This window comes from Puntigrus tetrazona, chromosome 25 (assembly GCF_018831695.1).
Source record: "Puntigrus tetrazona isolate hp1 chromosome 25, ASM1883169v1, whole genome shotgun sequence".
NCBI classification, from domain to species: domain Eukaryota; kingdom Metazoa; phylum Chordata; class Actinopteri; order Cypriniformes; family Cyprinidae; genus Puntigrus; species Puntigrus tetrazona.
This window is the reverse complement of record NC_056723.1, coordinates 8,251,954-8,274,242: the sequence shown is the minus strand read 5'-3', so window position 1 is coordinate 8,274,242 and position 22,289 is coordinate 8,251,954. Positions and strand designations below refer to the sequence as shown.

The 22,289-nt window shown below is 37.4% G+C and overlaps 1 long non-coding RNA gene across 2 annotated transcripts in view; it reads left to right on the top strand.

Moving 5' to 3' along the window:
* Positions 1–20,460, top strand: part of LOC122331220 — a 98,101-nt gene extending 77,641 nt beyond the window's left edge. Inside the window, exons 2-3 of one of the 2 annotated variants that reach the window (XR_006248142.1) lie at positions 8,936–8,980; positions 19,631–20,460. This is a non-coding gene — a long non-coding RNA (uncharacterized LOC122331220). Of the gene's footprint in view, positions 1–8,935; positions 8,981–13,569; positions 18,713–19,630 lie in introns of those variants that run through there. The other variant, XR_006248141.1, reaches the window with a different exon arrangement.
* Positions 20,461–22,289: the final 1,829 nt, after the last annotated feature.

Below are 22,289 nucleotides of genomic sequence, written 5' to 3'. Positions count from 1 at the left end.
TACTGGGACTCCGTGGGAAAGGTTATAGGTTGTGTTTGCTTTACCATTGTCAACAAGTCCTGTCGTGTGTCATGCTGTACGGCCACTGTGCTGGGAAACACCTAGCATCTTGTAGCTGTTTGTTTAGTGAGTGGCTCAGTAACCTAGAAATGTCAAACCACTGTCTTTAGCGCTGCTGAAGGACAGGCGGTCTGCTGCTACCGGCAACTGGTATATACATGCAATATATAAGTGCATTAGTGGCGGAAAAACAACCTGCGGTGACCAGAAACACTCACAATGCAGATATAAAGGGGTAAAAGATTGTTGAATACACTGGGAGCACCGCTAACAGCTATATCTTGTTGTATTGTGTTAATTTAGCTTTGCAGTATTGCAGTATGTATGGAGTATTGCAGATATGGATATTTATAACTAGCATTGCAGACATACAGGTAGCTCGCTCTGTTGTGTTCACGGACCGGCTTTGACTATTCCAATATGGCGGACATTGGCCAACATGGGCCATAGAAACAGCTGCTAATAGGCATCTACCGATCTAAAGTTTTATCAACATATTTGTAGCTGCAAAAGTTAGTGAGAGTGCCCGTTTTTACCAGACGCTTGCAAACAGATGCTGTTATTAGCCATAGCGTATACCGGGCCCAATAATCTTGTAAACGTGTGTTTGAAAATTCAAACAGAAGATTATTTTTGTTTCCTTTGCACACAAAAAGTATTTTCGCCTTGTATGTGGTAGTTGCGTTTGCTGTTTATGCAGGGTCATAAAGCTCTCAGATTTAATTAAAAATACTGAACTATAGTGAACTATTCCTTTATGCATTGTCTGTAAATTAGGGATGCACAATATAACACATGTAGTGGTCACGGGCATTTCGTCAGTAAAGCCAGTTCTGTGATTAAAAATAAATCTCCATCATCTGTTTTCAGATGGATCTGCATTTAATACACAGAGCCATAGTTCACTGACAAGCTATGCAATATCACGTTCATGTGATTCGTCTGAGATTAAGTGCGTGAATTGCATGGCTTGTATCGTCGTATATTATGCAGTATATGTATATTGTATATGTGTTTATTCATTTGTGTGGAAAAAAAAAGAACAAGAATATAGTGCATACTTCGCACACTAGGGCTAGCATTAGCGTGTCAGCTACTCAGAGGTGCAGCCACCCAGGACAGACTCACCTCACCTCAGTCCTCACCCTGCCCCCCGTACCGCTGACATTTGACCTCCACTCTTCCGTCTGCCAATGAGGTCTGACAACAGATCTCTTTACAAAGAACAGGGTCTGACCCTGGCCCTGTGAGTGTTTGTTTCATGTCGACTCGAGCCGAACTGAGAGGGCACAAGCAGCTCTTTGTGGGACAGAGGTGGCTGGGCCCGGTCCAGAGAAGTCCATGCAGCTGTTCAACACTGACAGCAGCTTCATTCGCTGCGCTCCATGTACATCTATGTGTGCGTTGTTGTGACGGTCTGTGGTCTTGTTAATAGAGAGCAGACATTTTATTGATGTTCTGACTTGAGGTAAAGACACAAATGACGTAAAGTAGCCTATTCAGAGACAATTCATAGAGTTGCTTTCGTAATGAGAATGCCTGTGTCCAGTCCAACATGTAAAAGTTATAGTCACATATAGTCACGTGTGTGTGTCTGTGTGTGTGTGTGTGTGTGTGTGTGTGTTTGTGTACACCAGCAGTCAAAACTTTTTGAACTGTAAGATTTTTAATGTTTTTAGTGAAGTCTTTTCTTCTCACCAAGCCATTTATTTGATACAGTAAAAACAATTATTCAAAAAATCTTGGGGAAGTAAAAACTTTATTGTTTAAAATTTTGCTAATAATAATAATAATAAGAAGAACAAACGTTTCTTGAACAGCAAAGTAGCATAATAAAATCTGAGGGATCATGTGACAGACTAAGTAATGATGGTAAAAATTTCGCTTTGATCATAGAGGATTTTAGGGATAGGGATTTTTTAAATACATTCAAATCGAAAGCAGTATGTATAAAATAGTTATAAAGTAATTTTTGTAATTTATATAAGTATTATTTATATAAGTATATATATATATATATATATATATATATATATATATATATATATATATATTATATATATATATATATATATTTTTTTAATTGGAATTTTGTGTTATCTGTAAAGTGCATAGCGGCATTTTTAAATATTTTTAAGTTCTTTATTTATTATTTATTTATTTTATTCCTTTGCATGTGTTTACAGTAGATCTTGACCTTCAAATATGGTGGATGCGTTTTGCAGTACACAGTTGCTAAGCAACAGTTGCTAATGTAGACTCAGGTACTCATATCTCATATCACATCTCATGTATCTTCATGTAGCTTTTCTTCTGTGCCCTAGTTTAGTTTTTCTAGTGCACCTTCACGTGTTGGGTCCAGATTCCACTAGAGAGGACCTGCCCAAACCTGCCTGGTCATTTCTCCAACCTGAACCCAGCTGTCAGTGCTGGAACTTGAAGAGGAACCAGTGCTTTGTAACACAAAAGCGCATGGTCTGTGTCCCAGTAAGCCTTCTTAAACAGAGCAGGCGGTGAGGGGGGCCACGAAGACACATGTTGTGTTAGCTCTGAGTGAGGAGACGGCAAGAATGCGCTCCCCCCTGATTGGGCCGCTCCCCTGGTTTTTGTAACTTGTATGTTTGTGTGTCTGTGGGTGGACAGGAGAGCACTTAAAGCATGACTGATCACAGAACTTGGACTTTGTACTATTTTGTTCCCTAGTTTTTCACACCTGGCGGTTATAAACGTTACAGGTTGGGACTTCAGTAGAAATAGAAACAGAAAGTATTCGTGCCTTCATGTGCACTCAAGGACAAAGAACCTGATATGGATTCTACACGCACATCCTTTTACCTTATTTGGATAGTCAGCCTGGATCCTACAAAGGTGTGTGTGTGTGTGTGTGTGTGTGTGTGTGTGTTTTCAGAAATGTGAGTGTCCTTTCATAGACTTCAGCTACAAAGATTCTGAATGTGATAAGTTAAAGTTTCTAAGTAAAACGTTATTGTATTTATTTGTACTGTTTGTCTAAAAAAGAAATATGACAGAAATGATCCACTTTCATGTTCAAAGTAGGTCTATCCGATTTCACCTTTAGTGCACTAATCAGCATTTTTGAATCTCTCAAAAAAAACGTTCTTTCTGATTCTGGGTCTCATTAGAGGTCTCATGAGATATAAATGGAGAACTGTAAGTCAGAAATGTCCCATTGTGAGATATAATTTCAATCACATCTTTTTTTTTTATTCGCACCAAAAAAATGTAACAATATAAAAACAGAATTCAGAGAAACAAGTGAGAATTACGAGATTAAAATTTTTATTTGTTTCTGGCACATTTTAACAGATATTGGTGCGATTCATCTTTCAACATCTAAACTCATGATATAAAATCTAGCAAAATAAGATTATTATAAATAAAATCACACCTAATAAATGAGAATACATAGAATAAAAAGAAAAAAAAAGTGGCTGCGGCAGTACATCCAAAAATCGTGCCGCTGAGAATTCGCTCCTTGTCAATACAAGCTAACTTTTTCAACTTTTATTTTCTTCGGCCAAGTCTTATCTCGCCTGGCCACGAGCTCCAAAAAAGGTGCAGGTCGCCGCTCTGTGTATCCAGTGTTTTTCAGCTCTTAAGAAACCCCACTAAACTGCAGAGGAATGTCTTTTCATGGACTATTCAGTCTCAGTCCGTGTCTCTCTTTCTTTTTCGCTGTCTTTCCCTCTTTTTCATCCCTTGACAAGGTGAAACAGTTCCATCAATGCAATCCCAGCGTGCGCCGCTGCCAAAGAAACATCTGCGTGACACTGTCAGCTGTGAACAAACATGGCTCTGAAGTCCTCCCAGGATACAAACAGAGACACGGACAAAGACACCGAGAGGAAGTGATTCTGGCTTAATCCTCCGTGTACTCACTAAATGGGAAGGTAAACCGTCTCGCTGGCAGAGCGGGAACAGACCAAAGACATTGTCCGTCCTTCCAGTATAGCGTACTTGTTTACTCAGCTTCTTTTTTTGTCCACACATATATCAAAGCAGTTTGTTTAAAAAGGGAGATTGGATGCATTGAAGAGGTGCGTTTGGACTTGATGCCAGCTCTCGCTTTTGGCTCCCACCTGGATGACACTTGTGAACGGCTCTAACCACACCCGCAAAACAAAGAGCAGCATTCCGATCATTATGTTAAAACTCTTTATTCTTTTCAGAAGGAAAGAAAGACAGTATTAAGATGAAAGATTCGGAGAAGAACGCCATAAAGGAGCGATGACTTTTTGTCTTCACATTTGCAAATTTCCCCTCTTGATTAAAGACCCTGTTAAAAAAAGAAAAAAGTTGAAGCAGCATGAATTTCCATGCTGTTATATTAGTAAGCTTGGAGTTGGTCAGGCTAGTTGAGAACCGTGTTGAGTATCTCGAGCACCCAAAACTATGTTTGGCGAACAAGAATTGGTACTGAAACAGAATCAATTCCAGTTTTTTGTTTTGTTTTGTTTTTTAAAAACTGACGCCAAATGATTCTCACGATGTTCAGTTCTGTGAACACGATCTGAACATCTGCTTTCTTCCTCTAATTCTGTTGCGTTTATTTTGACAAAGAAATAAAATCTGGTAACAGTTGAACAAAAAAGACTTCAAAAAAGAGATCATTCTGACTCGTCTGATTCATTTGAATCATTTGGAGTGAATCATCTGGTTGTTTAGTTGACAGAGAATGCTCATTTTTAGAATTAACATAATATTACGTTTAATATAACATTATGTTTAATATAACTTTTGTTTACTTTTTGTTATATTATTTTTAAATATGCTTTGTCACACTTTAGTTCAGTTCTGGCAATTAACAAACCATTACTTATGACGTTTGCCACAGTAAATGTAATAATTTGCTGCTTATTAATAGTTAGTAAGGTTGTTATTTATGTGTGTGTGTGTATATATATATATATATATATATATATATATATATATATATATATATATATATATATATATATATATATATATATATATATATATATAGCCCTGTGAGATTCATTTCACAATGAAAATAAAGAATTTTATTTACTTAATATATTTATATACTCTATTATTATGCGTATATAAATACAAGCATACAGTATATATTTGAAAACATTTATATGTATATATTTATATCATATATAAATATATTTAATATATAAACGTAACATATTTTGTGTATTAACAATGAAGCCGAATCATTAAGTGCAATTGAAATCGGACTGAAACATCATTAACTGAAACACAGCATATGCTGATGAGCAGCTTTACTGTGGGAGAACCGTCAGTCACATTCTTTGCTACTGCAACTAGATGCGAAAAACATGAGTCAGCAGTCACACACACAGTATGCACATCACACCACAGCGCCGTAGCAAGGAGTAAGAAAAACCACACCATGCATTGTCTTATAAGCTTCATTAACACCGGCAGTGTAACATTTACATCTATTGGAAGGTCAAAGACATGCAGTACGGTGCGCAGACTGTGGGAACCCCATAAGTCATGTAATCTTCTGCAACAGGAGGGTGCGGATATTTTAGCGCTAAGTCAGCACTCAGGCAGAAACACGCACTTATGCCACACCTACAGTGGTGCTAGATCAAACACAAACCACACATGCGCTTCTATACGTGTGGCGGCCCCTACAAGGGGACAGTACCGTTTGCATCAATTAACATGCTTGAAATGGTAGATCCAGGTTTGCTGGTTCAGCTAGTTGAAGGCATTTTAGTGTAATAAAATTGCTTCATATGTTCCTTTAGCGAATAACTACAATGATAAAACCATAAGCACCAAAATAAAGAATTGATGTATGTATTTTTACACAATTTTAAGCTTGACTACCTCTAATGTAATTGCCTTAGAATTAAAAACACTCAAAAACAATACTACTATTAAATAAAAAAATAAGTAGAAAGACTGAAAAGTAGAAATATATTTTAAAAAACATATTCTCTTCTTTGTTTACATCTTTTTAAAAAATGAATTACAGTCGCTGCTATCAAATAAATAAATGTGATTGATCGCATCCAAAATAAAAGTTTTTGTTTATGTAATATATGCATGTGTACGGTGTATATTTATTATATATTTGTAATTATGCACACAGTATATATGATGAAAATATGTATATGTTTTTACATGTATATATTTATACTCATATATTTTATATTAAATAAAAATACATTTCATATAAAAACATGTTTCATATAAACACAGCTTGGAGTTTTTTCCCCCAACCACATTAGCACCTGAGCTTTATTCAGTATTGAATCAATAACAATTCTCTTTTCACAATTGACCACCTGTGTTATGTATAAATGCCAAAGGAAATTGTCTTCATCTGTCTTTTCACTATCAAATCAGGTGGTTTCATTGAAAGCCCCCTAGAAGCGTGATTCAATGGCACATACACACTAAGTACTCGAGTTTCAAAGACATTTTTTTGGGTGATAATAGCGCTGCTTCTAAATGCAAAAGGAACAATGGAAGAACTTTAGTCTCACATCATTTATCTCCTGAGTTTCCTGAGAGTCTGAAGCCTGGGATCTGCTCCAGACATCTGCCCATTCACACGCTTTTGTATTCGTACTCCTTGCTCACTTTGTTCACATTGAAATATGTGTTTTGACAACTTCACATCTCAGTAGCTTTAGGGATGCGACTGTTTCCCTCGCCCCTTATTTCCTCCTCGTGTGCTGGGACTCTCACATTTGCTTTCTTGCCTTCTTTCTTTCCATTCCTCCCAGGTGAGCTGGACTAATCAGTCTTGACGTGTCCCAGACAGCTGAAAAACGGTCTGCTCAATCAACCCAACTAACAATAATATGTTTAATAATATGAACATTTCGCAAATTACTTCTGAGCTATTTTTTTTTGGTTATACAAATGTTAGAGAAACTGCTGATCTGTTAACGTTCTCTCTAAGTTTATTCACTTTGAGAAAACGTTACATTCTCTTTTAGCTGGAAAGAGACGTGCTTACTGGCACTGCTAATTTTATTCGAGTCACAATTTTACGAATATATATATCGATTCTTAAATCCCAGGAATCGATTATTATAGCTTGTTTTTATTTAATGAACGGAATGTTGTAATGTGCCTACCATCCAATTAATCGCAAAAAAACTTTGTACATTATTACTTTTGATATAAAACAAAGTCTCAGGTTTCATCTTCTGTACATGTTATCATAATATCTGAACAATAAATATGGTTGTGGCGGTAATATGGAGTGACAGATCACTTCGATCAGAAGAAGCCGCAGCAATAACGGCACATGAACTGTTTATCTCCACAGCTTTTTCAATAATAAATAAACATTTTTAAAAGAAACCCCCAAAATCTGTATCCTGTCACATAACGTCATATTTACCTCAGAAGATTATCAGACTAAATACTCGTTAGTCAGCTATAGAGGACTCATTTCGATATACTCATTGTAATATTTCACTATTCTTCTGTATTAAATTTATGTTTGAAAAAGTATGTCAAGTTATGACAGCCATCATGTAAACGTTTATGTTTCAAAAAGCGAATTGGAGTAGGAATGTAGAATTGTATTTTGTAAGTTTGTTGGCTATTGTATATTGAGAGTAATTTATGTGTTTATAAATCAGTTCATTTAAAACCCTAATATTTTAGCTTAATCTCATGAATATTTTACAGTGTTAGTCATGTACTGTACCTGCTACATATTCAAAATAATCAATATTGAATATATCAAAATTGTACTGAATCAAATCTAATCGCAAGCCTGTAAATAGAAATCAAAACTAATTGTGAAATTAGAAAACACCAAGCCATGCTGCTTGCTTAGAACAGTTAACAGTTAACGGTATAGATAATGGTAACAATAGCAACTTAATTGTATAATTGGAGATTGAGTTGAATTTCTGTATAAAGTTTTTGTGATAAAAGGGCTCAACCTTTTGGTAAATTTGCTCTTTGTCTTTTTTGTGTGGCTCCTTCCATGTATTCAATGATAAAACTGATTCTGTTTTCATGGATTTTTAGCTAAAATCCTGTTCACACCAAGAATGATAACTACAAAGATGATAGCTCTAAAGATAACTATAAAGATAATGATATTAGTGTCCACACCAGCGAACAATATTATGTGTTTATTCAAGCACACATGTGTCTACCACTTTAAATTCTTGAGCTCGTGACAGCAGGACGAATAGTGATTGGCTGTCAATGTTTGTCAGCTAAAAAAAAAAAGATTTTCTGAAAATTCCAACGATAAAGTTTTTATGTACCCTTATTGTTTCGCTATTCATTAATATTAAAAAATTATTTTTAGAATTATATCTTTATCATTATCTATAGCGTTAAAATGCTTGGCCTTTAGGGTTCAATCCATTTTGTTTTTTTTTAATAAAAAGAAGAAAAAAGAAAAATGTGCATCTCTTAAGTAAAATGTGGTCTTTTGGAGATGGTTTCGATGATTGTTGTTTTGAGTCACTCTTAACAACCTACACTTTTTCCATATCTATTATTTATTCACAGTGTCGAATTTACACAGACGTATGTTTTTCAGCTGTGCTGAAACTTTTTTTCTTCTTCAGTTTTTCCACTTTCCAGAATCTTAAGAGTAACAAAACCAGTCTGCTATGAGAGTGTGAGGTTTCTCTCCTCTGAAACTGGCCACCATTAGTGGAATTCCACCAATTTCAGTACAAGGAGGACATGGATTTTCCGCCAAAAAGAAGATATGTTCACTGTGGTCCATTGGGCTTTAGTGCCATAACCAAACTGTGAAGCCCCATGGTCCAGTCGAGAACATCAGAAGCATGTTTAGATTGTGAAAGAAGTCTTACAGAATGTTGTAATCACTGTTTGTTTCTCTGTTTTGTTTGATTCGCAGGTGGCCATGGATTTCACGTAGGCTAAAGCTAATGCGTACATTCAAGTAAGTGCTGGTTAAAGGTTTTGCTGATACTGCAGCTTCTGTATCTGATTTTCCAAGTCACTCTTTATTTAAAAAAATGTCTTGTTATGACATGAGACAGCAATTTGTCTTACACTTTGGCTGTTGTCTTACATCCATCGAGGGTTGAACGTTTTTGTTTGTTTGTTTAAGGACATAGTTGTTTGCTATGAACAAGGAAATACCTGCTGTTAATGTGATGTAGTTTTGTGACATATACCAACATACACGCTAATAATACTTATAGGATGTTGACCTTAAAGGAAATGTGTTTCTGTGTTACAAAGGCTTTTAACATAAGGTCAGTTCTGAAGTGAAATGACTAATTATAATAAATGAACCTGGAGTTTTGATTGGAGTCATGATTGGACACTTGTGTTGCACTTCATTTCCGTTTTGTTTGTTGTGTATATATCTTCCATCTGTGCCCGGCATCCAATAATCACTTTATCTTTTCAACCTGGCTTCATTTTGAGTTTTTCTACATTTCCCACAAGTATCTAAATACACATAGGTTCATGTAACAGCACGGAGGTGGGTGTTGTTTTAAGGGCTCATTATTTCAGTAAAGTGATAATGCGTGTGTGTGTGTGTGTATATGGACACGTCTTACAAGGAGCGGGTGTTGCTGACAATGGCTCTTTCAGTTGTTTCTTTGCACAAGCTGTGAACCTCAAGTCTGCATGTATTTTGTTTGTTGTGGTAGGTTAGATTGAGATGTTGCAGCCTTTTAATATCTCTTTCAAGAGTATATGTCTTGCACGTTCAGAAAATGCTAGATATATTTGACTTGGCTTAGGATCAGCACTTGCATAAGTTTACAGTTGTGGTATCTAGAATATATATTGACAGATTTTTTTAAATATTTAATTTATTTATAATTTATCATTTTGAATTTATGTGTTTATTTACACTTTTTCTGAGTTGTATTGAGGTGTACTGGATGTACACTATTGGATGAGAGTATTCTTATAATTTTGATTTTTATTACGTTTTCTTTTACTTATGTGTTTCATTATTTCGTTTTTTGAAATTGTTGAAATTTCAAATTGGTGATTTTTTTTTTATTTGTTTTTAACTATTATTTACTTTAATCTTTAAAGTTAAAGTTTTTGTAAGTGTGTGTGTGTGTGTGTGTGTGTGTGTGTGTGAGAGTGAGTGTGTGCATATACACACACACACACACATCAAAATGTGTTTGAAATAATGTTAAAGTGTTCAGTGTAACACAATGTTTATTTAAACAACATGCTTACTCTGACTTGTATTAAAATATATAAAAAGAATATTAAAATTTGTAGTGTTTTAAATTAGTAAAAAAAATCTTACTGACAAATGGGCAAAACCTAGGATAGTGGCTAATTTAAACAATGTAAAATTACAGCTGATGATTATTTGGGGTGAAAGTAATTAGTCTTTTAATATGTCATAAATTTAGTTGCAAATGTGCCTGACAAGATTGTTAAGCTGAATGACATTTTAGTGGGTACACTGTAAATCATGGGAAAAAGTATTTTTTAACTCAGACACAAACATGTAAAAATGTCGTAAAACATTTACATTATTTGGAAAAAACAACAATTTAAATTATTACTTTACATTTTTTTTTACTTAAACCCTTCTTATACAATTTTTATATAATTTTATTATTTACCTGACTTTATAAGAAAACATTTTTTTACTCTTTGACCTTTAGACTCTGACCTAGACATTGGCCAACTATTGTACCAATAGCAACAGCAGTGAACATTCTCGGTATCACAAATGATCTGATACTTAAGCTTGCTAAACCACTGAAACTTGTTGAATTCCTGTAAATGTTGTCATGAGGGGTTTCCATGCTATTTATAAATCCCATTCATTACTAAACCTCCTTTCATTTACGTTTGCCTATTTTTTATACAATAATTCTCTGTAAATCCTGAAATGGAGGTTGTCTGTAACCTTATGAAATAAATTCAATATAGACACAGAGGTAATTATGAACAGTGGAACATATGGCTTAAAGCACTTTGCCAGTTCCTCTGTCTGGATGCCAGTGAGAACGGTATAAACTCTTACTTGGCCTGGAGTCACTTGTTTGGATTGCACTAAAGATGGTGCCGCTTTAATTTGCCAATTCAGGAGTTAACATAAGAATTCTGAGGTTGTGTGTCTTTGCTTAAAGAAGTCGCTAACTAAAACTATCACGCATGCATGACAGTAGCTCATTTTTTTCCAATAAGTAGTGGTTATAGTGTGACAAGCCACAGTTGTAAAGTAAAGCAATACAGCAATTTATATTAAAGCACAAAGGGAATTGAAAACATTGTAGTTGTCTTTTGGTGAGTATAAATGTCTCTGGTCATATTTCTAAACCTAGTAGAGAAGGGTGTGTGTGCATGTGTGAATGTGTGTGCATGTGTGTCACGTCAAAGAGAAACCTCTGGTGAGAATGACTTGACACTTTTTGACAAGAACATTTGCACTTGCACTCTTTTCAGTTCCTGGGATCGGGTCTGTGCAGCTGCCGGCTGCAGCTGAGCTCCAGTTGAGCTCTGTGCTGGAGCCATAGTTTCTAAAACCCCTCTCCACGTTCTCCTGGAACACTTTAGCGCGTCTTTCCTTGCGGTCATTTCTCCCTGCGGTTCAGACATGCCACCCAATCTCCCGCTTATTGGACCCATCTGTCTCATTAGATTGTGTGTCATTGCTGGTGCTGTTTTAAATGTCAGATTTGGAGACCAGCCTGTATCACTTCCTCTTCCATTAAATACGCTAGAGAAAACGCCAGGTTCTTCATAGGGTTGGCATGATTTCCCTACAGGGTTTAAGAGTTTATGACGGTATATGGGATATTTTGAGATCCAGCTGCATTTTTTCTTGGTTGAATTTTCCAAGTGTTCCACAAGATTTACCCAGGTAATAAACTATATTATTACGCCATCCTGTTTAAAAGAGGGGTTGTTTTTCTGCCACCATGTTTAAGGACGTCCACCTGCAGTGGCCATCGCAAGACCTCAAGTATGAATAATGTACTTCATAATTAACAACTCCCATTAGTGTGTAAAGCAAACTGATAATTAGTTTGCCGCAAATTTAGAATTTTTTGTGAATTATTGTATAAAATTCTGAACGTTTCTCATTCGATACTTCAAAATGCACATTAAAAAGGGTTATGAAAAGATAGGTTTTAATCAAGTCAAAAACCCATTGTTATCAAGCATTTACATTATTAATTTTATTGTTTGGGTGGCTTGTGTTGTTCTGGGAGGCAATTATACAGAAATACTTTGATGACAGACTTCGTCTGTAACAACATTTTAGATGTTGCGCAACAAGATCTGCTAGTCAGGTTATGTAGTCCTATAGCACAAACAGATTTTTTGATGCACATGGATGACTTTATTCTGCAAACGCATTTGCATCTCCTATAATTTGCATCAACCCTTTTTCGCACAAATAAAAAAACCACCCCAAGCAAGCTTAAAACCTTTTTGCATATTTGTTTCCGAAATTTGCCATTTCCATTACATGTTTCTGATGCGCTACTTCAAAACATAGGTATCATAAACATTGGTTGTCAAACCTTTACATTGGTCATTTTATTGGTTGGGTGGCATACGTTTACCCGATAATACCAAACTCTACTATTTCGCTTTGCTTTGCAGACAAGAGTCTGGAGGGGCATAACTGACAAGCGTTTACTTTCTTCTACTTGATGATTCTTCTGCTGTAAACTCTTGTAGGTCGTGAAAACAAAACCATTGAGCAAAATATCGGAGTGAAGATGGTCATGAACGACTTTTGCAGATTATGTGAAGTAAATATATGCATCTATGGTACAATAAGTGTATCTAAACTTTGGATTAGTTCAGTTTGACACATCTCTTTGTTTATTTCGAGTCTGTTGGAAATGCTGCAACTTAATTGCAAGGAAAGGAAAAGAAAGGAGACACTGACCTGTCAAAAGGCTGAAATTCGGAGTTTAGCGTCTATGTCACAGTTCTCATCCCACCCTCTGTTCGCTGGTTGGACGGCTGGTGCAGAGTTAGAGATAATCTGGGAGCTGGTTTGCTATATCAGACTGAGTACAGAAGTGACCTGTAATTGTACGGAAGCACAAAAATACTTCGACTTGCTCGGGTATTCAAGATTGTGCGTTAAAATGTTTCAGATGCTGTGCAACAAGATCTGCAAGTCATGCCATAATCAAAATCACATAATTTTTTTCATGCGTCTAAATGCGTTGTTCGGCATATGCATTGCCATCTTCTATTATTTGCAATAAACCCTTTTCATACAAGTCAAAAACCACCTCAAGCGAGCAATTTATTTATTTTTTATCTTTATTCAAAATGCGCTTAAAGAAAACATGTGATGGAAACATATTGATCAAATCAGAAACTCTTTGTTATCAGTCATTTTCACTGCAGTTTTTATTAGTTGAGTGACATGTGGAGTTTTGAAGGGACAATATTGACTCCCATGAGGGTGTCTGGTTGGCTGTGTACTGCTGATTTGATAACTTGATGCAAGACAAACATATAGAGAACAAATATAAGCTTGTGCATGCAAATGTTATTTTACAGCACCTTGTTTGGTGGTGCACGACTACCCAATGAAGGAAACATCTGCCTGCGTGTTGCACCGTCTGCACCAGATCACCACAGCCGGCTAACTGAGGGAGAACTTCTGCACAGTACATCCACATCGCTGGAGCAACTGCTGCTGCTCTCTCTCTCTCACACACACACACACACACACACACGTGAGGTTCTGCTTCAGCATACCGCCAGCACCCTCCACAACAGCTGTGTGCATGTGTCTGTTTGTGTATGTGTGTGTCGACACAGGAACTATCTCTTTTCATCCAGCAGTTGGGAACATGCCTTGGCCCTCACCGCTGGCCATCAGCTCTGTTCCGTATTCTTCTGGAGTGTGTGGACATACACACACGCACGTGCACCCAGTTCCTGTGTGGTAACCTCGTTCAGATGCAGTGAGTTACACTGAACAGGTTTTTCAGTGCAGACTAGCAGAGGTGTTATATCAGAGCTCGCTTTCATCAGTATTCAAACTAAAGTCTCCTAATCCTGGTATTTTTTTTTGGATAAACCAGTGTATCTGCTAATTTATATGTAGTTTGTTAAAGGCGTTTTGTGATTGGTGGTATATGTAACGGTTATCACATAATCTGATTAAATGTTGCTTTTCAAAGCAAAAAATAAATAAAATTCTCAGTGTTTTTCCTTTCTAATACTAATATATAAACATACATAGATCATGGATATATTTATAGGTATGTATTCTTGAAAAAATCTAACCAAATGAAATGACTTCAAATATCTATTAATAAGCTATGAAAACCCCATTGTTTGTTTCTTAAAGGGATAATCTGATTCACTTTTACATTTAGTTTGAACTGAAATGTGACAACCACTCTGTAATGATAAAATCCATCCAGATAAATAATATCCCCTTTTTCAAATCAAGCCATATTGCAAATCCCCTTTTCTAATATTGCACTAGTTACTAATTTCACGATGAAAGCATCATCTCAATTAATCTTGATATGTATCTAGAAGATGAAAAAGATAAAAATACAGAATAAAAACAGTATGATTTCTTTGAAGTGTGACAGAAGGTACAGTAAAAGTTATTTAAGTATTCTGCTTCATGGTCTAGCAATTATTTGTTTTTGTTCTTTCTGACTTGATTTTGACTTTCCCTTCGATTAGGTCACCAATTAGTGGTCCTAATTCAAATCCGTGGTTTATCCATAATGTATCTTTAATTTGTTTATATGAATGTTTTCCCCCAGCAGAAATAGAGCACTGAATCAGCATATATACCATGTAAATGTGCATTTCATTATTTATTTACAAAGGAAGCACAATCATGGGAAAGAGAGTCAATGTATTTACACTGGCTTAGGAGACAAAAAAAGCATTTTATTTCCATAACTGGTTTCCTATAATGTTTCCAGTGCTATAAATAGATCGGAATATAATACTGACTTGAATTTTTTTATTTATTATATTCAGAGAATTTTGGTAAGACATTTTAGAAAAGCACTAGAAGTAGAGTTATTTCCTTGATGCGACGTAATGGTACTTTTCACCTGCAACTTCCACCTCTACTGCAACATTGTATAGGAAAGACCATTGAGCTTTTATACTTAGATGATCCTAGCCCTTTAGTTAGAAAGCAAAGTAAAAGTAAGCTTTCCCAGAGAAGAAATGGCGGCAGTGACTCCTCTGGAAGTCCAGTCTGCCAATGGCCTTGCTGTCCTCTCTACAAACCACATAAATAGTCTAGCGTGGGTATGGCATGATCGGACATTAAAATAATAATTTAGCAAAAGGGAAAGCACAGGCCTGCTCATTCCCAGAGCGAGTGGTGGGAAGAATCGATGACTTCCTTTTTCGAGTCTCTGTGGATTAAGGACACAGCGTAGGTCCCGAGGGTGTCTATCGTATTAATAGTCCTCTCAATAAACTTGCAGAACATGTGAGAACTTCTGGTCAATGAATCAAACAAGAGATCGCGTGGAAAGCGCATCTCCCAACCACGAGCGTGTAGTATCTTGTATCTTTCACACAATGGGCAAGCAGCGAAGGTGTGTGACATTTGAATGCGTTAAAGACAGCAACCTGAGATTTGAGCTTTTGAAGTGTCAGTCCAGGTTTCTATTGCTCTGGAATTGTCAGGCATTAACCACAAGTCTGTCCCGGGGTGCAACGCCCTAAGCGAGGGAGTGGGGGACTTTTTCTCAGGTGAAGTGTTCCTGGGCTTTGTGTGGCACCACAAATCGGAGTCCCATACACAAGTATGAGAAGCGCTCGAGTATCGTAAATAGATCGGCAGCTCTGCCCTATGGGATGTGCTGGGCTGATGACATCGGGTCTCTATGGTTACCAACGGGGAAAGCCCCAGCATATGTATGCGTGACTCTATTCACGAGAATATCAATTAAGGATCACATGTCGAGTCTGACACTCTTCAGTTGTGTGAAACACTCGAGCTTGTTGTGGAAAAAAATAGCAATTAGGAATGGGAAGATCGATCTCTGAAGTATTGATACGTTCTATGTGTTATCGAGAAGAATTTTACCCGATTTAGCATTTTAATTTAAATTAAATCTGTAATTTTGTTTGGTAAAATATAAATTTGAATACAAATGAAAGAGATTTTAGTAATGATTTTACTGTTAATGTAGCATATATATTAATCTAAAAAAGAATTAAAATTAGGAAATAGTTATATGCTCATTTTTAACATTTAGAAATTATGAAAAACATAATTTTAACACTATAAAAGACTTCAAAACGGCAAAGCTATATCCAACATTTAATTTAATGAGTTGGTGTGATGGTTTATTACATCGATAAATATTTACATTTTGTCATACTCTGTAACAAAAAATAAAGAAGAAAAAAAAGATATTGCAGTTTACATGGTAAATTAAATTAAATTCAAAATTTGAACTATTTCTTTAACTGGTACATAGTTGTACCAGAAATGAACTCTGGGAACGTAGAATGCAAATTCTTATCTTTTCACATAAAGTCAAACATGGAGAACAGAAATTAATATAATTGTTCATTTAATTGTTTAGCTAGAACGTTGAAGTACGGCCAGAAAGAATAGGTTTCATTTCTTCTCTAGCTTACATCTCCCTAAGATGAGTTCCTCCGAAGGGTGGCAATTGTCCGGCATTGGGGACAAACCCATGGTCCCTGAACAGGCACAGGAGTCACCAGCGTACATACCGACATACCACACTGATGGTTGAACACGTCCCAGAGCGAAGGCCACCCAGCTTCGTCGGCCCTCCGCGGTCTACCTTCCGCGTTCCTTGTCGGGTCCGACCGAGGATCAAGGGCAGGCCGCGCGTCGGGGGACACTGTAATGAGTGCAGGGGCCTGGCCATCACTTTCAAGCTCTGGCCCAGGAGTGTATTTTCATCAAACGCTATTTCCTGCAGATAAGACCCAAACATTTCTCCTCTTTTCATATTTTTAGGGTGGGAGGAAAAGGGAGTGATTGACATGATTTTGAATGAGGGAATCATCTGCTCTGGTAGCATTGCACTCTGTCAGTGTTAAAGCTCATCTGCCAAAGTATATGTATAAGTACTAGCTTTGTGAATAACTGCTTATCTATGGTTTGTTGTGTTCGGGCCCCTTCCATTCAAACATAATGTAACTCTGCTCTCTGGCTCTTTAATAGCTTAATCAGGCCTGTATTACACTATTACTTTACTCACCCAAGACCTTGCAAATTGTTTCCAGCTTTGAGGAAAATCAGTTAAGATAGTTTGCAGGCCCTGATAGGCAGTAGATTTTAATTTAGCGTAGTTGGTCCTTGTTCTTTTTCTTTTGGTTTTTTTGTTTAGACTACAGAGAGTTTGATATTTGCCTTATCTGACTTTGTTTGAGCTCAGTAGCATATTGCTTGCTGTTGGCATTCCCACAGTTGGAAGGTGTATTGTGTCAATGTATGTAAAACATTAGGAGCTCATCTGAATCTGAACTGAATGACACTATCACAAGAGAGAGGAGCACGAGCAGACAAGGACAAACATGGTACTTCCTTCCACGTGCCTCTGCCGTGATCCCAATCATTCATAAATTTGCACAGCCAGGGAAGTTTGGAAGTCTGTCCATCCTGTTCATTATCTAGAAGCCTCTGGCCATTAGGCTGGAATGAGAAACCAAACACAGGCTCATCTTTAGATAACGTCATGGTCCGGAGGGACGGCAACCTGAAAGCCCTAACAGCTCCCTTTTCCGCTGGCTCTGTGTCAGTTCATCACTCCCTGCCTACTTTCATCTGGCCTCACTCTCTCTTTTCTTGGTTTATGTCCTTCCCTGTCAATGCTCTTCTGTAGTGCTTGTACTGACAGCAGTTCACAGTGACTGGAAGTTTTCATTATGGTTGGTTGTTTATGACATTGTAAGCAACAGAAACTGTTTTTGATGCATCAAAGCAAAGAGCAAATATTTATGTGCAACAAAATGCAACCAGCACAGCTTATGCGATCTACCGTCTGATAAGGTTTTTTTTTTACTGTAGTTGAATTAGTCTACTACAAACAGTAAACTTGGTATCATCCTATGATTTAATCTCAGTCTTTCTTGCCCAGATTATTGCTTTGCTTCTTGTTTCTGCCTTTTTCATTATTTCTTACCTGATAAATACTTAGCACAAAGACATTACTGCTTTACCATGTTTTATTTTTCATGTCTTTCTTTTCAGTTGATTCTGAAACGGATGAAAAGAGGACCAGTGTTTCTTACCAGCACTGTATTTTTGTATAAAAATGAATTAAACATATTTATTATGTCCTATTTTATTTACCAGTTAAAGTTATTTATGTATTTGTATATCATTTCAGTAATAACCTATGTAAAACATATTTACAAATAAATTGTATACATTATTTATATAATTTATGTCATGACAAGTCAGGGAATAGTTTGTAAAATTGTATTACTGTAAATAGAACTTGCATAGGTTAGGTCATTGCAGACTACTTGCTGCTGCAAGCAATTCTGATAAATGCTCAAATCATAAAATGAAAAGGAAACATGCTGTTGCTGCTGCTGCTAGAGAGGAAGAGTTCATGTATCAGATCTAGATAGGTGGTACTGGGGAGGAGGTGGGCTAAAATGTGTACCTGCATACAGTAATTTGCAGACATATCATTGAATATATCCCAGAGAAACTGTAATGAATATGTGCATTTTATTGGCTTGGATTTTATATATATATATATATATATATATATATATATATATATATATATATATATATATATATATATATATATATATATATATATATATAATGATACTAAACTAACTAATATGAGTTCATAGGAAGACAAAAAAAATTGTAATAAAGCTGTGGGGTGACTAAGAGAATAATTTTTGGAATGCACTGGTAAAGGCTGAGCAGCCGCCATCTTGCTTTCTGTTTTCCAGCCCTCACGCATATTAGCACTTATGAAGGAGAACAGAAGAGGAAAGAGGATATTTTCAGTGTTCAGACAGGGCTATGGTCTTTCTCATCCTCTCTGTCTCTTTTGACCTCTGTCTCTCGTGTTTGTCTCTGTCTTCCTGTCTTGCGCACCTTCCTCTCTCGCTCTCTCTCTCCTTTCCTGTTTCACCGTATGACTGCTCTGCCTTGTCCTCTTCTCCATTTCTTAATGCCTGTACCTTTAATCTCACCCCCAGCCATCTATGTAGAGTTCTGTGTAGAGCATTTAACAATTTTTCTTTCTCAGTCACCTCACAGATTCACCTCACTCAGCAGAGTCTGTTCTGAAAGCCTAACTCGCCAAAATGTAAATAGTGCAGAGGCTTTCTCATTACCTCACTGGGTATTTTTAGGTGCCTCTTAAGAGCAGACACAAGAGGAGGCCCATAACTTATCAGCTACAAGAAAAATCGTAGACAAACCAAAACAACAATGCACTAACTATACAGCAGAGCATGATGCAAAACTGCATGTAAAAAGCCCTTATTGCTTTCATCATTGGTATGTCACATTTTAAAACAGCAGCAGATCTTTAAAAGTCTTTAAAAGACTTTAAAATGTTGCAAAATTGTTTGGGGAAGTTAGTAATGGTCTTGCTTTCCATAGTAGTGTGGGAACAGGAGTCGGTGTCTGAAGAGAGATCGTAGTTGTCATCACATCATCCATCGCTCCCATTCCATCCATGTGCCTCTCCCTCTGGTGGTACGAAGTGTCCCTGTCTATGACAACAGTGTCTTTGAGGAAAGGAGGGAGTTTTGCTCTGTCTGCTATGTCTGTGGGGCTCAACTTTAGTGGGGTGTTCCCTCCCTGGTTCTTCTCCAGCAAAATTACCTTCAGCTGCAGTTGGAGCCAGAGGATGACACACATCTGGGAGTCTGGGCCCAAAGCCGAGGCGGAGGCTGTCTTGATGCTTCTGCTTATGCTGTAGTCATCATCAGGCTTTCTTCTCTACGTCTCCCCGCTTTCTTCCAGGAAAGGCCTTTTTCCAGCCCGTTCACACTGTACTAAGTCAAGACTATTTGGAAATGGAGCAAGGGATTTAGGAAGGAAAAAACGAAAACTAAACAAATCCAATGATGACGAGGATGACTTTTTTCCCTTTCTTTTTCTTTTTGCTCTAAGGTTCCTAAATATGCCATTTGAATCAGTTTGGCTACAGAATATTGATTATTTGGTGTCCCGTAATTAATATTCATTAGGCCGTGTAGTTGTACCTGATTGCTGCGTATTACAAATGTATGTATTTATGCACAAATAATGTATGTGTGGTGTGGTGTGTAGTATATATATATATATATATATATATATATATATATATATATATATATATATATATATATGTGTGTGTGTGTGTGTGGCATTTGATTATATATTTATACAGTGAGAATGTTTCAATGTTGCTCTTTTTGTACTGTTGCCAAAATCCAAAATATAATGATCAGTTCCATGACAAACTTTGAACTTTGTCTCCTCACTCATTGCAATGTAAACGTGAATCACGTAAATGTCCACAATTTATTTGAAATCCTTGACATTGTTAATTGATGTTACTTTGTAAGTGAAAGCAAGTGAGAAATTTGATTTAAGGGTGTGAAACTCTGTACTCGTTGCACAGTTTCAAAAAGATGAGTCAAAATTGTTTCCACTGAGGTAAAAACTCTCCATCCTGTTACCCGTAGTCATAAAGAGACGCACAAAGTCACACCACATGCACCTTTTAGCTATGTGCATTGTCAAATTGCTCATTCTGTTTCTGGTAATAAGGCTAGAACCGAAGAAATCACCTAAGCTCTGTGCACAAAAAACAAGTCTGTAACACAACGGGTGCTGCATTTAATGGACAGGTTCCAGAGTTCGTCCCCCATCTCCATTCAGGCTCCGCTACAGTGAGAAGGCTCCATCGGAGTGGATCGGGTCCAGCAAGGATTCTCCTCTCACACTTCCTCTTTTTCATCTGGCCGGAGCGGTTTCCTGCCCCCTGGATGCCGTGAGGCCATAGGGGCGGATGTGTCCTGAGGAGGGCTTTCCATTAGTACAAAGAGGTGCTGAAGAGAGAAGCCTTCATCCTTCCTTCCTTTAAAGAACCCTAAAACATGACATCATAGACAGAAACCTAAAAGGGGAGGAGAGGAGGAGGAGGAAAGGTTAAGAGCCACAGAAAGGACTTATCTTCCCTTCTCAAAGCAAGGGAGCTCAGTCCGACGCCAGTCTTCCAGGAGGCTTTGATCAGGCTCAGCTTTTTACTTCCAAAAGGCTACAAAAATATCCTTCTTATTACAGAAACTTATATAATTTCTTCTCCCTCTTCCCCTTTGCACAGAATCTAATAAAGCAATGAAACTAATAAAGCAAATTAGGACTTGAGCTGGGCACCGGTGTACAAGAGCCCTTTATGTCTTTTCTCACAATATAGAGCTCACAGGTTTGAGCTCACAGGAAGGTCTCCAGCAACGCGGATGAATGGCTCTGGTTTGCCGTGCAACGTCTGCAAGCAATCCATGCACCTAAATGTATAGCTTTGAAGTCAGGTACTTTTCGGGCTCCACTTTCACATGCAGTCTATTTTCATCTCAAGATGGATGCACAATGGGTTTCTGAAGGCGAAAGGCAAATGTAGGAAGCTAGACGATGTCAGACCACGTGCTGTGCCATGCCTGCAGTGGCCTAAAGGAAAAAGATTGAGAGAGAGTAAGGAAAAAAACTGCTCTTTCATTTTACTGTGTAGCCAGCTGTACTGTACTTGAGCGGCTCTGTGCACTCTATACACTCTGCTGAACTGCCAGATAGTAATCAATTATAACCCTTGTCACTTGGGGCCATGGGTATAGCAGCTGGCCACAGGAAGCACGAGTTCCATAGCCTCTTAGCCAATCAACTGCCTCCAGCTGTCCCCACACTTAACCACCATTCAAAGTGTGGCTGCTGCGTGCTACTGACGAGGTTCCCTCACCGGACTTTCTTTTCCAGTTCTTCCTTCCTAATTCTCAACAGCGCAGACACATCCGCCTCAGGCCCTGACCACCACCCTCCCCCCCTAAAGCGTCTTTCTCTCTCTCTCTCTCTTTCTATTTCTTTCTCAGTCCCTGCCTTTTTGACATACTCTCCCTCTGCTCTTTTCTTTGTCTTTTCTGAGTCGCATTCTCATTCTTTTCTTTCTTGTCTGTGAACTCTTCTCGGCTCTTCTTTTCTTCCCTCGTGCTCTTGGAGTTTTTTCACAGGTGTTTTTGTGTGTGTGTGGAGGGGAGGGAGGAGGGGATTTGCATGT